Here is an 18352-nt window from a genome sequence, read left to right on the forward strand (position 1 = left end):
CTGGGTAATGAAAAGAAGGGACAATCACACATCCATCTCTAGGTTTTCAGTCTGATGTAATCTAGCTATTGGTTCTGCCATCAACAGAGTGCATATACAGCATCCTTGAGAACAACTTCCACCCCATAGTGTGTCATCCACAACTGGTGCCTTAACAATTTATTAAAATTCCTTCAGGACATCTGCTTTGAGGTGATAAAGTGTATGGTAGGATGAATTAATACTCTGGTCATGAGTCTATTGTCACATCTCACTTGCTTTAAAATGAATCTCTTGGTCCAAAGCAATATTTTATAGGATCCATGTCACTAAATCAGGCTAATCTCAATAATTCTATAAGCCTTTGGATAATGGGGCTGGTAGAATACTGTAGGAAGGGATGCCAAACCCATGTCTGAAGTAGTTGTCCTTTTTAATAAGGAAAAGTCACTGCTTCTTCAGAGTTGAATGAGTCCCGTGGATTCCACTTGCTACCAAATGGCTGACTGGTCTTCTTGAGAGAGAGTCATATATTGAGCGCTCAGTTTCTGTCTACTCTTACTGACTGGTTGCACATTTATGAGCATCAGTGGCTAGATCAGCTTTGATGAGAGAGGCCCACGCAGAGAATCGATCCCTGTGACCATGGCTGCCCCTTTCATAGCCCACTGTACAATCTCTGGAATGGCTAAGGACAGAAGTCAGCTGACATCTGCTGGATGAGTCATTCTATCCACCTGATTCTTTTATGCCTCATCCATAGTTGAAGTTGTTTGTTGGGCACTGAAGTAAGACGGTAAGATCTGTAGACTTTGTGCCATATCTTTAGATCCATCTACATGTCTCTTCCCTAGACCTCCCTTCTTTCTGTCTTTTAGAGTCGCTTGGTCAATATCCCCGATCCAGCAGGAAGGTGGTCTATGAACTTCTTACCTAAGTCCACCTTTTCCTGCATACCAAATTGATGACCAGTGAAATGAACCAGGAAAATGTCCACTTGAGTCCACATGCCCACTGGACCCACTGTGGGAAGGACTTAGGCCAGGACTACATTTATCACCTGGTTTGATTTTACAATCAAGCTGCCCTCCAGCTGCCGGAAGTGGGGAGTCTTTTTAAATGTTGCCGGGAAAACTTGTGGCTTTCACAGCATTCCCTGAGGCTATAGTTGTCTGATAGAATCCTTCCATTCTCTTCCTTTAAGATGTCTAAAGCAGGGCCGGCCCTGTGGTGGAGCGGTTGGGTTTGCACGCTCTGCTTCAGCAGCCAGGGTTTTGCTGGTTTGGGTCCTTGGCACGGGCATGGCTCTGCTCGTTGGGCCGTGCTGGGGCAGCATCCCGCATGCCACAGCTGGAGGGACCCACAACTGAAAATACACAACTATGTTCTAGGGGGCTTTGGGGAGAAAAAGGAAAAATAAAATCTTAAAAAAAAAAAAAAACAGATGTCTAAAGCAGTTAACAAAAGCCATATAGCTCCACAATCCTTAAAATTGCTGTTGCCTCCAAATTGTCTAAGTGCTAGAACTACCACACAAGTCAATGTTTGCCCTTATGTGTGTGCTATATCTCAATCTACCAAAAGTTAGAGTCTTAGTAATTGTGATATTTCAACACACCAGGTGTTATCACTACTCCACTATCGGCAATGGTGTTTCCGTTGGCATCAAAGTTGTCCAATATCAGAATTCCATTCTGAAGACCTGTTTCCTAGAGCCATTTCTTCAGAACTAGTTTGATTGCCCCATATGATAGGGATTGGGTACAGGTATTTCATTTGGATAGTGATCTTTCAAAGCAAGAATGAGAGAGTAGAGAAGAGTAACATGAAGAAGTAAGAAAAATCAGTAAGATTTTCATTATCAAGTTTGCTTCTGTAGAAAATGGAGGCTCTATTTCATAAGAACCCCTGAGATGTACACCTCCCAGAATTACCTGACAAGGGATGAGAGGCTCAGGCATTTATCCATTGGCTCTTGTCCCCAATTGTTTGAGATTTGTCCCCAACGGTTTTCATAATCCTGCAGTTGTGGGTTCTGCCTTCACTTAGGCTAAGCTGGATCTTAGAGCCCATGAGTCAAAAACATAGAGAGATTTGCAGTGGGTCCTTGAGGGGCAACATTATCAGCCTGTACAGAGTTGTTCACAACCCTATGACTCAAATCAGAGGTGGGCCATGTGGATGTGATGCTGGGCACCAAAAGCACATTACAGTGTTTTCTCCTCAATCCTCCAGAAAGAAAACAAACAAGCAACAGCAACAAAACCAATAAACCAACCAACAGATTACAAAAAGCTCTAGAATGTTGAATCATGAATCTTGGTGATGCCTGATAATCAGCTGCTTTTCACTGATTTTTTGCATATCTAAGCTTGAGAATACGACAATAGCAAAACAGCTTCCCCACATAACAAACATTCTAATAAGTGAATGCAACCATATATATTGATTACCGCATCCCAATATAAGTAGTCCGGGGGATGCTGCCACTGAGAGATTCCCAGTTAAACAAGGAAGCTTCTACAAATAGGCAAAGTGAATGGGTTCAGTGGAAAGGAAAGAAAAGAGATCCTGCCATAAGATTCAGCGAGGAGGGAAAATCAAAATGGCTTCCTGGAATAAGAATAAATTGATTGGGATTTTGAAGGACAAAACAATAAATTTACTGGGAAAGGATAATGATGTTTGAAAGGAGTACTCTAAATGGGGGAAACAGTAGAAGCAAAGAGTGAAGTGCCAGGCTGTGTCGTCAGTGAACACCAAGTAGTTCTACCTGGATGAGTTAATTCTTTTTCAAAATGTGTAGTTCAGGAAATAAATTCTGTCATAATTTGAAGGAAAAACTACTTTGTGAGTCATCTTCAGTTCTGATGAAGTCACTTTGTGATGCACCCTGGGAACATCATCCACTGAGTTTAGAAACCATGAGTTTCTAAAGCCACGTGGCACAGATGCCAGACTCAGAGGTTTGTGTGCCCCAGCCACGAGGGAGTGTCCGCAGCTTGAACTGCATAATCTGAGAAGGCAAGAATAGACCACGGTTTCCAGTAATACCAAGGTCTTGCCAAGGAGAACACAGAAATGGGAAAAGCACCAAGGCAGAACTCTGATTTCCTCTAATTATTCACTGTGGAAACTTGAGATTTTTCTCAGAGCAGAACAGAGGTGCTCTTTTTAATTCATTTTTTCCCCAGGGCTGGGCTGAGGTTTCAGCTTTAAAGAGCAGGTGATCTTTCAAGTTATAGGACGGCAGGTCTCCCTGTTACCAACAACAAAATTTCTTTCATCAGGCGCCGTGTTCAAAGGGAAGAAAAGCTTCAAATGCATATGTTTTCAAAGGGACTAAAAGGACTGATCATCTATAGAGCCAGTCACAACTGTGAGCTCATGCCAGGTACAGTCAGCGTATAAACATGCTTAGAAAAAAAATCATCTCTTAAAGGGCAAATATTCTGTCCTTTTCGGTGGTTGGTGCCTTGCAGGCATTCAGCTCCAAGGTGTTGACGAGATCTAGGGTCATAAAACCTTTGTTCTCTTTATCTTTTTCTTTTAAAATTTATTATAAAGTTATCATTATTTGAGGTGACTGGGCAAGCAAGGAGACAGCACAGAGAAGGAACAAACAGAGTTTTCCCTTCTAATTAGACCTGGTGCTGCTATTGTCAGACTCATTTCTGTATTAGGGACAGTGAACAGTTAAACTTTTCTCTCAACATACTGAATATGCCACATGGCATCTGATACTGGACTCCATCCCAGAACCAAGCACAGATTCAACATGAATCCAATTGGGTCCTGGCCCAATGGATAACAAAGTCTCCTCATTAAGATTTTTCTACTGGGTATGTTTCTATCTAAAGGAGAGAAGAGGACAGTTCAGAGGGGTGGTCTGGAACACCGCCTTATCAGGGTTGGTATTGGCAATCCTGCTCCACCCTCCACCTCTTCCTTCTCATTCTGTAACAATGCTATCCTCTGGGACAACATGAAAGGCTTCTTTGAGAACTGCCTTTTAGTATTTATAGGAGTAAATAATGAAAATATTCTGAAAGAATAGAATGACTGTATTAGCTCAGCAGTTAATCTATCAGAGAGCACCCATGTCACTTTTCCTTTGGAGCATCTTTACTTACTGGATTAATGGGGACCATGGCATGAATAGAGACTCAAGCAGGGGTTTACAAGTGTTTCAATAAAGACTAGCCTTATTTTAAGGGAATCTGACATGTACAATATGCAAGTCAATTAATCAGGGCATCTATGTTTACTAAATTTAATTTAAAGCAGAGATTCTTTAAATCTTTGTCTATAGTTCTATAGTATACTACTTGAATAACAAAAAATTTCTATTTATACTCAACTATCCCTTGAGATTAGCACATGCATGTGTCAAGTAAAAATGCATCCATATATTCACAAAGATAAAAGGAAACTATATTTTATATACAACTATTATAAAGTTATAATTGATTTTATTCTTTTATGTGTCTACCTTTCCTTTAGATTGTGAGCAACTTGAGAATCGAGACCAGGACTTTTATTTAGCTAATTTATGAATTTTTTGTTTGTTCATTTTATCCCCATCACTTAGTCCAATGTGAGGCTGTAACAATAGTAGTAATAATAATAGTTAATATTGACTTAAAACTTGTTTCACATTTGCTCTGTGCCAGGCACTATTTTAATCATGCTTTACATACATTATTCCGTGTCATAACCACAACAAATGAGTAAACTGAAGCAAGACAATGCGAAGATAAAATATTTCCCCAAATCACTCAGCTAGTCTGATAGAGACAAAGATCTGAACCTAGGTAGTTTGACTCCAGAATCCATATTCTTATCCACCAGCGGAATAATAGGCTTCTGTCTTTGTTGGGTTCCCTAAGAAGCAGGACCTGAGACAAGTATTTGATTGCAGATAGTTTATTTGGGAAGCGATCCAAGAAGCATTGGTAGGAAAAGTGGGGAATGAGACAGGAAAGGGAAGGAAGCCAATGACAGGATGCGCCAATGGGCAGGTTACTGCTCACTCTGCTGGGGCTCTCCAGGAGCTGGTATAGGCCACACCCAGAGTCATCACCCAATTAGCAAGGAAGCTGATCCACCAGCTCCTACTTATGAGGATGGCTCCCTGGGTGTTAACTCTCAAGTATGTCTAGCCTTCCCTGTGTGGGGACTGAGCACAACCCTATGGCCAGAAGGAGCTCTCAGCAAGGAGTCATGGGTGATTCCTGCCACAAGCTGTCAGTGGAAGAGTTCCTGTCAAGGAGTCAAGGGTGGGATAGGGATGGTGTCTGCTGCCTCAACATGAACACACATTTTTGGACAAAAAGAATGGTTGGATGTGATGTATTCATCATGCTGGTTCTTTTGATGACCAGTTAAAAAAATCGATGCAAGTTCTTAATGGGGCTCTCCAGTTACCATACTAGTTTTGTGCATCCCAGTCCTGTTGTGAGGAGATGAAGTTTTTTTTTTTAGTGACATTTCAAAGCAGTTCAGACAATTACTACATGGACATTTTCCCTTGCCAGAGATAGTGCACCCAGCCTTCTCTGGCACCAATTAAGTAAAAGAAAAAAAAGAAGAAAAAATTCAGAATGTCCTGTACTGCTTCATTGCTTTACTTAATTGACCTGTTTGAATGTGTGCCAGAACGTGATGTATCTTGTTAGAGTGGTAAAGTTTAAAAATCAACTCCAATTTCAATTTCATGTAGCTTTCAACATAGGGAAGTTTATGATTGTTGTTGGTGGGAATGGTAACAATGTGCTGGGAGGGAGAATGTGTGTTTAGGAAAAGGAAACAAATTAGTAGCTTCATGTGCCGAAGTCTTTAATAATGTGGTAATCTAAGGCTGAGTTATTATGAATTCTGAATAAGCGTTGTCTGCTGTTTAAAATTTCCCATGGCTTACTGTCAAATATATTAAAATGGATTTGGAAGGTCTGTAAGCCTTCTAATCATGGATAAAATATATTCTTTTACAGGACTCTAAATTTGTGGTAATTATGTGCCATTTAGTTAATCTCCCTACATTATTTACCAAGCATATTTTGTAGTCAAATACTTGAAGAGTTGACAGGGTAGTGTTCAACAGCAACTATGAGCAGAAACGGGAGAGAGCGGTCAGGAAAAAAAGCATCTGAATGTACAAATGATTTGTTTTCATGCTAGTTATTTATGGATTATCCCATTCAATGAGTAAGATAGTTAACAGAGTCATCTACATTACATTAAACACTCAGGTTTGGGTGTGTGTGAACACGTGCTAAAAAAATAGAGTCTAACAAATACAATGACCCCCAAAACAAAAAGCAGATTTAAGGAGACTAAGTATTAAGAACCCAATTGCAGCAGCCATGTCACAGATACTGGCAAATAGCTGAGGCATATGAGGACAGTGCAGCTGCCTAGATGTTTTCGAGTCCCAGAATAATTGTTCACAATAAATAGCTTTTCTGAAGCTGCTAAGAATTGGAAGGGATTTATTTTCCCAAATTGTAATTGACAGAGATCGAGAATAATGTTGTATTGTGCATTTGGTCACCTAAATATTTCCAAATCCTCCTTGCTCAGACATGGTAGCTGAAAATGCATTGATATTTATAAACTCTCCTGCCGATGAACACGATGGTGGGAAGAATGGTCCTGTAGCTTCACCGTGAGCCCAAGGAAGGGGAATTAAGACGCTGCTGTTTTTAACGCACAGCTATGGAACATATCAGAAGATACAACTTGAAAGGGGGGACATCTGGGTTGTTGGCATACAAAAACCCAGTATTTTTATAACAATACTGGGTTGTTATGTTTGTGACATGAAGGCTCAATGTAAACTCCGGACAAACACAACTCTAATCACATGCTCAGTGGGAAATTTTTGTATTAAAATGGATATATTACAACACCACGATACACAGGTGATCACTTCAAAGCAGAACCTCAGCCGCTGAATATGGTTTTTTGCATTTTGCATTTTATAAAGTAAATAAACTCACACATAGGAAAGGAAATAAAATGCTTTCCTTTCCCTATCTTTTTAAGCTAATGAGTCAAAAAGATTAAAGAGAATTAGCAAGTGTATTGTTTCCTTGGGACTTCCCTCCAAGCCTAATGCCAGCTTTATTTGCCTATGTGTTTCCTAGACCCCATTCATTGCCTTGGAAAAGGCTTGTCAGGAGCTCTTACCTTTCCATCTCTTTAAGGCAGTTAATTCTGAGTACTTAGGCTTCTCCTGTCACGTGGGCTCACCACATTTTATTTTAAAATAAGGCTAACAATGGTGGGTACCATGAATGTTACTCTGGAAATCTTCATTTTCTTCCCAGCTCCCACATAAGGTCTCTGCATGACTGTGCTTCTTGTTATGAGGTATTTCTGTGGAAGAAAACTAGCCAGATTAACGGCATTAGCCTGGAAGCTCTTGGAGGATAGAGTCTTACTCAATGTTGTATATCCCCAGTACCTGACACAATGCTTTTAAAAAAAATAACAGGTGAGAAGTGAATGTCTGTTAAAATGAATGAAAATATGTGCACAGACAGGTGGCCTGCCTTGATTTTGACTCAAACATTTTAAGCTTTAAACAAACCGTGGCAGGTCAGGTGCTGGTGTGCCTGAGTAGCTGACTCTACGCATTTTAAGAGGCATTTGTAGTCTATGAAGATACACTTGTAATGTAAACTCCCTGATTTTGAGCTAGTACCCAAAATGCTAAAGGGGACTCTCTATACAGGTGGAAAAGATAAACACGAGGTTATTTCACTAGAAACTCTAACATACAAAGCATATGGGGGCAGGGTGGATAGGAAGATAAATTTATCTGTTCTATGGCAATGGGTTAGAAGGAAATATCAATACAGGCATTTTGGATTTAGAGGTCTTTAGGTTCAGCGTTGTTGAAATTCATCTCATTCTGTTTGTGAACCTATTCATTAAAGTATGTAGGAAAATAGCAATCACACCTAATGCACAGATGGCAAAACTAAGAGATACGGAGTGGGCAGTTTTTGCAAAGTCCTTCAGATAGTGATGGTGATGAAATAGAGACTTGCCCTCTACTGTGAATTCAAGGCTTTTCCTCCCTACCCATGTTAACAGTGAATTTCTTGTTCTCACTTCCACTCTCCAATCAGTAGCTAAAGTATGTGTTGGTGCTCCAGGCATATTTGAAATAGGTAGCCACATCTGAACCCTTCACAGATCAAATGAGCACAATCTGAAAAGGAAATATATAGTGAGTCTAAAAATGTACATTTCATTTCATTTTGTATACACGATACGAAAATAGAAAGGAGCTTTTCAAAGCTTGCTTATTCCGACTCAACAGCAGCATATAAACCAGTCTTGTAAATACTGACAGTGTTTACTACCTGGCGCAGACAGCTTTACACAAATGGGAGCATATCCAGGGAACATGATAATCGTATGCATATGTGTATAATTGTGTGTATTGTTTATTATTTTTTTTAACGAGTCTGCTCACTCTCATCATAGTCAATACTAAGAATGATTGAATCTACCGGTCTTTTACATTTCCCTTAGATATATCATAGCTCTCCATAGGTGACAAACAAATGGTAATTTTATTGACATCTCAGATGCTCTAAAAAGAGAAACACATAATTTCTTCTTATCATAATATTCATTATGTTGTTCTTTAAAACTCTTTTAGCAATAAATACTACTTAGAAGGCACAGCCAACACGTTAAAGATAATGTCAAATCTTAGCTATGTACGTGAGAGATCATGTAGATTAAAAAAGCATAAATTGGTATGGCTTAAAAGACTCTAACTAATTTGGTCTGACATATTTCATGAAAACAGGATACACTGTATTTCAAGTGCCCTGGAGTACTAATAAAATTGGTCTCACAATAAATAATAAAGAATAGCTCAATGTGTTACAAAAAGTAAAAATGATACAGATGACAATCTTTAGACAAAATTGGTAAATTTACTAATATATTAATAAAACTAGAAAACAGAACAAGGAGATAAAAACTGAAATCACAGAATTTACAGAAGGTAAAATTGAAAAAAGATTTATATTCCAATGTATGAGATACAGCTAAAGCAACGCAAAATGTAATTTAAATTAAAATAAAAATAAATTTTTATTCAAACAATAAAAAGTAAAACCAAATAAATTAAACATCCATATCAGTAAGTTAGAAAGTGACCAACAAAAAAAAAAAACTATGGAAAGCTGAAGGAATATCTTAATAAAGATATAATAAAAAAATAAATTAGAAAAGAAAGCAATAGTGAAAATAATAAATAAATGTATTCACTTATCACTTGAAAAACTAAAACAAAATAAAAAATAGATTATATGTTGAATTAAAAATAAAATAAGGAGAAAGCACACAGATAAAATAAGAAATGGGAATGAGGAAATACAGAGGATGCTACTAAACTAAACCATCTCGGCTCGAGTCTGTGCAAACGGATTTGAAATTCGTATGAAATAAATCCTTTTCTTAGCTAATATAAATTACTAAATCTACCTACAGAAGGGAATAAAATAAAATAGCCAAAGAGAGCAACAGTGGACAATTATTCAAACGCTATCTCTAAAAGAAACAAGGGTCAATAAAATGGTACATACTGCTGAAACTAAGAATAGACAAAGAAATGTTATTGAAACTAGCTGGAATGCAGATGAGAAGGAATATTTCAATATTCTTAAAAAAAGTTGGTATAATATTCTTAGCAAAACTTGATAGATATGTCAAAAAACACAATATGGACTAATCTCTCTTATGATTGTCAATGCAAATTCCAAATAAAGAAAATCTAGAGGGGCCAGCTTGGTGGTGCAGCGGTTAAGTTCGCACGTTCTGTTTTTTGAGGCCCGGGGTTCGCTGGTTCGGATCCCGGCTGTGGACAAGGCACCACTTGGCAAAAGCCATGCTGTGGTAGGCATCCCACGTATAAAGTAGAGGAAGATGGGCATGGATGTTAGCTCAGGGCCAGTCTTCCTCAGCAAAAAGAGGAGGATTGGCAATAGTTAGCTCAAGGCCAATCTTCCTCAAAAAAATAAAATAAAATAAAATAAAATCTAGGAACGTTAAAATAATACTTGGCAATTAAACGTATTTCAAATCAAGAATACAACGATCTTTCAAAATTTCATCAATTAATATATTTCACAACCATACTCCAAAAGAGAAGAAAGCTATATCCATAAATATTTGAAAGGCATTAAAATTCAACAAGGTATTAAATTCCAACATCTATTCCTAATTTAATGCATGTCTTTATAGATTAACTACATTTTTATTGCAGAAATATGATATTTTTGCAGATTTTAAATCTTTTATGTAGATGACAGTAAGCTGTACATGTCTTTTCTAATTTTTTTTTTTTAGGAAGATTAGCCCTGAGCTAACATCTGCTGCCAATCCTCCTCTTTTTGCTGAGGAAGATTGGCCCTGAGCTAACATCTACATCCATCTTCCTCTATTTTCTATGTGGGACATCTGCCACAGCATGGCTTGATGATCAGTAGGTAGGTCCGCACCCAGGATCCAAACCAGTGAACCCTGGGCTGCTGAAGCAGAGCACCCAAACTTAACTGCTACACCATGGGCTTGGCCCCTTCTAACATGCTATTTTTTGTTGTCTCACATTGTATTTATGACACTTAACTATGCTGCGACTCATAGATTTAATTTAGTTATCTGAAATATAACTATGGCACTGTTGATTTGTCCACTCTCTTGTTGATAGATGATGAAATTGTTTCAACATTTTCCCATATGACAATAGTACTGAGGGGCCGGCCCTGTGGTTGAGTGGTTAAGTTCACATGCTCTGCTTTGGTGGCCCAGGGTTTCGGCAGTTTAGATCCTGGGCGCGGACATGGCACTGCTCATCAGGCCACATTGAGGCAGTGTCCCACATAGCATAATCAGAGGCACTCACAACTAGAATATACAATTATGTACTGGAGAGCTTTGGGGAGAAGAATGAAACAAAAAATAGTGCTGAAAGACGCCTTTGCAAGTCTTTTTTACAAACAAATGTAGGAGGTTATCTAAGGTATATTCCCAAGAGTGTAATTGATTGCTTGTTTTGCATGCTCATCTTAATATTTATTAGAATTTACTAAATTGCTCTCAAAGTTGGTATTACAAATTTATGTTCCTACTAGCAGAGCGTAAGGCTCCGCGTCTTTGTCCAAACTTGGAACTGACAGATTTTAATTATCATTTCTCTCTGATACACATGAAATGGTATGCCATGATTTTTAATTACATTTCCCTGATATCCTGTTCCAGAGGATAGAAAAGGGAGAGTGTCCTAATTCTTTTGCTGAAGCCCAGTAGAATATAGATACTAAAACCCAATAAAGATATCACAAAAAACATAGAAACAAAGGCCAATTTTCCATATGAATAGAAGAAGACAATTAATAAATACAAAGTTATCAAAATAATATAGAGCACGCTGACAGAAAATGTTTAAATAACTGTGTGTAGTTTTTTTAAACAAAAATTTTTTTGTGGGCCAGACCCAGTGGCCTAGTGGTTAAATTCAGCATGCTTCGCTTCAGCAGCTTGGGTTTGGTTCCCAGGAGCAGACCTACACCACTCTGTTAGCGGCCATGCTGTGAGGGTGGCTCGCATATTAAAAAATAGAAGATTGGCACAGATGTTAGCTCAGGGCTAATCTTCCTCAGCAGAAAAAAAAATTGACATACAGAAACCTATACATAATTAGTATACAAAACTGGCTGAGTTTGGGGATAAGTACACATCTGTGAAACTAGCTCCACAATCTATGCCATAAACTTATCCATCCCCTCCAAAGTTTCCTCTTGTCTTTTTATTATTTTTTTTGTTTTCATAAGGACATTTAATATAAGATCTACCTTCTTAGCAAATTTTTAACTACACAATGTACTATTGTTAACAGACAATATGCTGTATATTAGATGTCTAGGATTTATTCATCTTGTATAACCAAAATTTTGTACCTTTTGGGTAATACCTCCCAGTTTTCCCCTCCACTCTAGACCTGGGCAATCAACATTCCATTCTCTACTTCTATGAGTTAGACTATTCTGGATCCCTCAAATAAATGGTTTTATGTAGTATTTGTCCTTCTGTGTCTGGCTTATTAACTTAGTATAATGGTTTCCAGGTCCATCCATGTTGTTGCAAATAGCAGTATTTCCTTCTTTTTCAAGGATGAACAATATTCCATCATATGTATATTCCATATTTTCTTTATCCAATAATCTGTCCATGGACATTTAGGTTGCTTCCATGACTTGGCTGTCATGAATAATGCTGCAATGAACATGGAGTGCAGATAATTTCTTTGAGATCCTGATTCCAATTTCTTTGGATATACACCAAGAAGAAGAACAGATGGATCATATAGTAGTTCTATTTTTAATTTTTTTGAGGAACTGTTTCCATGTGGCTGCACCAATATAAATTCCCAGCAACAATGCACAAAGGTATTCTCCAAATCCTCGCCAGCATTTATTTTTTGTTGTTTTGATGACAGTTATCTTAACAGGTGTGAAGTGATATCTCACTGTGGTGTTGATTTGCATTTACCTGATGACTACTGATGCTGAGCACCTTTTCATAGATCTGTTGTCCACTCGTGTATCTTCTTTAGAGAACTATCTATTCAGTTATTTTGCCCATTCTCAATCGAGTTATTTTTTCCTGTAGAGTTGTAGGAATTCCTCATATATTTTTGATATTAACCCTTTATCTGATATATGGTTTGCAAATATTTTCTACCATTCCATAGGTTGCATTTTTATTTAAAAAAAAGAGGTATTACAATTGGAGGGGCCAGCCCGGTGGCAGCGGTTAAGTTTGCACACTCTGCTTTGGTGGCCTGGGGTTTGCCAGTTCGTATCCCAGGTGCGGACCTACGCACTGCTTGGCAAGCTATGCTGTGGCAGGCATCCCACATATAAAGTAGAGGAAGATGGGCATAGATGTTAGCTCAGGGCCAATCTTCCTCAGCAAAAAGAGGAGGATTGGCAGCAGATGTTAGTTCATGGATAATCTTCCTCAAAAAAAAAAAAAGTATTAAAATTGGAAAGCAAGAATTAAAAACCGTTATTCCCTGCAGATGATATGATTATATACATGGGAAACCAAGTGATACAATTAAAAATATTAAAAGCAGAGTGATAACTTAGCAAATTTTCCCCAGAATTAATCTAAATCTTTCACAGCTTTCTGATCACAAATGAAACTTTATTATATAATGTGACAGGATATATAATTTATAGTAACAACAAAAATATACTATCTAGAAATGAATTTATGAAGAAATACACGAACATATGCATATAATTCAGTAAAACTGGAGTAATGATATCCAGCACTGGATATTAAAGCATATCATAGAGTGACAGTAATTAAAAGAGTGTAGTTGGGGCTGGCTCAGTGTTGCAGTGGTTAAGTTCCCACGTTCTGCTTCGGCGGCCCAGGATTCAATGGTTCGGATCCTCAGTGCAGACATGGCACTGCTTGGCAAGCCATGCTGTGGTAGGCATTCCACATATAAAGTAGAGGAAGATGGGCATGATGTTAGCTCAGGGCCAGGCTTCCTCAGCAAAAAGAGGAGGATTGGTAGTAGTTAGTGCAGGGCTAATCTTCCTCAAAAAAAAAAAAAAATAAAGAGTGTAGTCAACTAATGCACCAATGACAAAGTTTAGAGCTCAGAAAGGGATTCAAATATGTAAATTTTTTATTTATCTGATAGAATGAAATCCTAGATTCAGGAAGATGGTTTATTCAAAAGCAATATTGGAGCAACTCCTAAAACTCTTGGGAAAAAGCTGTAGTCTTGCAAAATAAATTGCATATAGATATTCGACTCCTGCCATGAAAAAGTTACTCGGTCTGGATATGTGTTTCTGCCAAAAACAACTTTAAAATTGAAATATATATATATATATTTCAATATCTATTGACTATACACACACACACACACACGCCTATGACTGAAAATCAAAGATAAACAGAAAGTATTAAAAGCAACCAGGGGAAAAAGATATATTACATACAAGGGAACAGCAATATGAATGATAGCCGACTTCCCAGAAACCATGCAGACCAAAAGACAAGAGAATGACATATTTGACATGATACAAAAGCATTCAATCTAGAATTCTATATCCAGTGAAAATATTTTTCAAAATTAAGAGTAAAGTAATAGCCTCACTAATCTTTCTGAATTCTCTGGTAAAACTATTCATGATTTTTTTAAAAAGCCCATTTCATAATCAATTGATCAGGTCAATACTGCCATAGGATTCTGCTTGTAGATGGGTGAAGGAAAATATATGAACATTTTAAATTAAGCTAAATCAAAAAGCAATAACATTTGTCACTCTCTGTGAGTCAATTTACTGGATATACTCTCTTCCTCCGTACTCATTCTCTATCGTTTTCCACCCTTCTGTCTGCCCTGGGATGCTGACCTTTATTGACGGCATCAAAAGGCCCACTTGCCTTCCAGCTTCCAGTTGAGTTCACCAACGGAAGGTACCAGTGGGAGAGTCGAGGGGGAGAGAAAAGAGAGTCACTCTTTGTTGCCCAAGCTCCCCCCCCGCTGCTGGGCTATGAGTTGCCGTGGTTGTATTCTTCAATCAAAGACCAGCCCTCTTTCTGAGTTCTGGTGATCTTTCCTACTCTGGCTTCCTCAGGAAAGAAAGGGCATTAACTCTCTGCTATTCCTAGCTGCAAAGAACTTTACTGTCCATTGTAATTTTCTCTTAACACTGTCCACACCTTTGTCATCAGTGTTTCTTTGAACTACCCTCAATTATCCTATTGACTGCATCATCCGTTTCCTATAAAAAAAACCTAGACTAACACATCCAGTGTTCTTATTTGCAAACAACAGGAAGAAATGATGAAAGTTTGAAGCAAAACAGGAATTATTAAAGCTCACACAATCTGAGAATGTTGGGAGACTGGGGACACTGGCTAGGCAGCACGAACAGTGTCAACTATGCTGCTGATAAATGGTCCCTGAAAACTCTAGTGCTGCTGTTGCTAAGCACATACACACACACATATTTCCCAAGCAGAGCACAAGATGGGATTAAATATACAATGATTTATGCATATTAAAACATTCAAGAATTAAATATGCAAGGGGTTTCCCAGAAAACCCCTGTAAAAGAAAATGAAAGAGCTGGGAGAGCTTAGGAGGGGTGTCAGAATATAATGGAGGTCTGCCCCCTGCCCCCCACCACAGTGAAGGAGAGTGGGAAGGAAGGTTGAGTGGGAGCCTCCTGAACTGCTCTTCAGTCTAAGGAAAGTTCACCAGGGCCATTGAGGTGTCCTGAGTCGAAGGTCTGCGTCAGAGGAGACCCATGTCTCCTAGGAAAGGACCTACTTTAGTAGTTCTGCCATGCTCAGTCATTAGCTTGGAACAGTCCACGCACAACACGGCCTCACCATGATGCAGTTTGGGATTTCAGAGCACAGCAGCTGAGGACCTTGGTCAGTTACACTCCCCATGGTCAGGGATCAGTGAGGGTTATTCTTATGGTCAATACAATGATCCTGTCTTAATGTTCTGTAACCTGTGGACTACATTGTACGGTGAACCATTAATGTATCATCATATATCAAATAATGGGGCAAAGGAATAATGAGGAAGAAAATTAGTTTAAAAAGATGACTACATGAATAGATGAATGTATAGGTATGTATATACATGGCAAACACAAAAACAAAATAAACAGGCCAACGCTACAGTTCTTGTTTCTGTAAGTTGCCCCCAGGACATAATTGGTACTTATGATAACCTTTCTCCACTGCTGACTCCACATTCAAATTTTCCTCAGCAAGTACATCAACTAGGAGTTTTCCTGAGGGATATAAGCTTTTGATGGTCTCATATACACGGGATTCCTGCAGTTTGCTATTAAAATTTACCCCTGAATAAAACATTACTAATGTCTAAGGGGATCCTCTAAGATCCATCATACTCTTTCTTGTTCCCACTGTATAACAGCAAGCCTAAATCTCTTGATAGCAAGAATCAAAGCCCCTGGGTAGTAATGGAACCTCTCCCGTCATTTTTGCCTGTTTTCCCTGGTTGAGAGAACCTGGACAGGAGGCAGTCTCAGCTTCATTTCAAAGAGGTTTTTTTTTTCGCCTAATAGTGGAAGAGTTCCCTCTTGACTATGGAAATTTTTAAGCTAACAGAGTCCAGTTAAAGGACAGAGGTAATTGTCAGTACATCTTTATCTAGAATAGTAAGAACTGCACTCTCTCTTCTATTCTTCTCTTCTGTCTGTGAGGGAAACAGTACCCAGACTTGCCTCTTTCACTGGTTGTGTCTTCCTTGGTCAGAACCTACGTAGTGTTGGATACCATGATGGTTGGTAAGGTATTCTGTAATTATATGGAAGATGACATTTACAGAAGAATGGAAGGCAGACAAGGGATAACCAACTTTAAAACTATGTCTTTTTAGATGAAGACAAACCATACAACTCTTCCAGACGGACAAGGCCCAATGTGGTCATCTTTTCCACTATAGCTCAGGGATATAGTACCATTTGGATGTCCTGAAGTTGTTTGCTGCTCTTGCAAAATAAGACATTCAGCAGTAGGCTGGGACCATCAAAAAGATCTAAGATGTTCTTTTGTCCAACTCTGCTGGAGAGTCATCCAATGACCAACTTCTTCATTTTAACAAGAAGCAGTGGTCTAGGACTTTTAAATCCCTCTGATTCTTGCAAGATGAAGGCAACTTCTGGATTTTAGGATGAGGTCCAGAAAAAGCCATATGATGAATGCAGAACAAGACACAATCAACACAGAGAGGAAGATCAACACAGAAAGGAGGACTGCCTCCAACCTTAACCCCCAAGGCATTCTTCTCATGCTTCTCCCCCTCTCTCAACAGCGAGGTGGTACTAGCAGTACTGGGCACTCTGCAGCGACTGACTGAATGACGGTCCATATGAGATGCCACCGCTGGGACACTGGCACTGTACCTGCAACACGCTTAGTTTGGTTTTCTCTGTTGGCTTTCTTCTTTTGCCCTTTACATAGAAAGTTAGGCTACTTTTTCATGTAGGACTTCCAGAATTCCAAAACATAACACTGTAAACTTAAATCGTCAGATTTCTCAGGTGGAGTTTAAAACACCATGTGCACTCACATATCTCTTAGCCAAAAATGAAGTTTTATAGTTTCTTCCAAATGGATGGGTAAACATTGCAGGGATAAAGTAATTAAAATCATAATTGTAGTAATGAAAGTAGTGATGGTGCTAGTAGTGGCAGCACGGATAGCAGTGACAGTAATTACAACCACTACGGCCACCACCACACCAGTTACCACGTCCTCAGTGCCTATGTGCCGGGTACTGTGCAAGGTGCTTCACAGAGATTATCTCTGATCCTGTTATGGGAACAATATCAAGCTCATTTGACTCAGGGGAACATGACGTTTTCAGAGTACAAGTAAATTTCCCAAGTTCCTGTGGCTTTTAGGTGATGAAATCATGTTCTGAGACGAAGCCATGTTCTCAACACAGGGTTATGGGAATAAAGCTGATGTTCATCCTGCGTTTTTTTTTTTTTTTTTTTAGCAAATTCAGGTTTGTTTTTTTTTTAAAGATTTTATTTTTTTCCTTTTTCTCCCCAAAGCCCCCCGGTACATAGTTATATATTCTTCTTTGTGGGTCCTTCTAGTTGTGGCATGTGGGACGCCACCTCAGCATGGTTTGATGAGCAGTGTCATGTCCGCGCCCAGGATTCAAACTGACAAAACACTGGGCCACCTGCAGTGGAGCGCGCGAACTTAACCACTTGGCCACGGGGCCTGCCCCCTTCATCCTGCCTTTTTATTTTTTTTATTTTGTTCTAGTTTGTCTTATGTAACTTTGGCCTTTCGTTATGAGGCTTTGTAAATTATTTTCCCAGACTTTCCTGTCCTCGGGCTCCCATTTGTTCAGCAAGCCTCTCATCACCTCTATTTTCTTGGCACCACCTCTCTGTCCATTGAGTTCTGAACGCATGGTTCTGAGCACAGCAGTTGTTAAATAAATATTTATTAACTAACTCTCTCCATTTTTTATTCACGTAAAACATTTCCCACAGTGTTCACCACTCTGTCAATTACCTTGTTTCAAATCTCAAAGTCACTCCATAAATTAAAGCTTAACATGGGGCTGACACAATCTACAAAAGCTTTGTTCATTTTCCCAACTAAAAATCGTAAAAAGTACCAGTGAAGTTCTTCAAGAGAAAACAAAAACAAAACTTTTGTAGTAGTCTAGTAAAAGAATAGAAAGAGAAACAAGCAAATAAATAAAAGATTTGTAAATTAAATTATGCAGTGAGGGATTAGAACA

The sequence above is a fragment of the Equus quagga genome, chromosome 2, assembly GCF_021613505.1.
Source record: "Equus quagga isolate Etosha38 chromosome 2, UCLA_HA_Equagga_1.0, whole genome shotgun sequence".
NCBI lineage: Eukaryota > Metazoa > Chordata > Mammalia > Perissodactyla > Equidae > Equus > Equus quagga.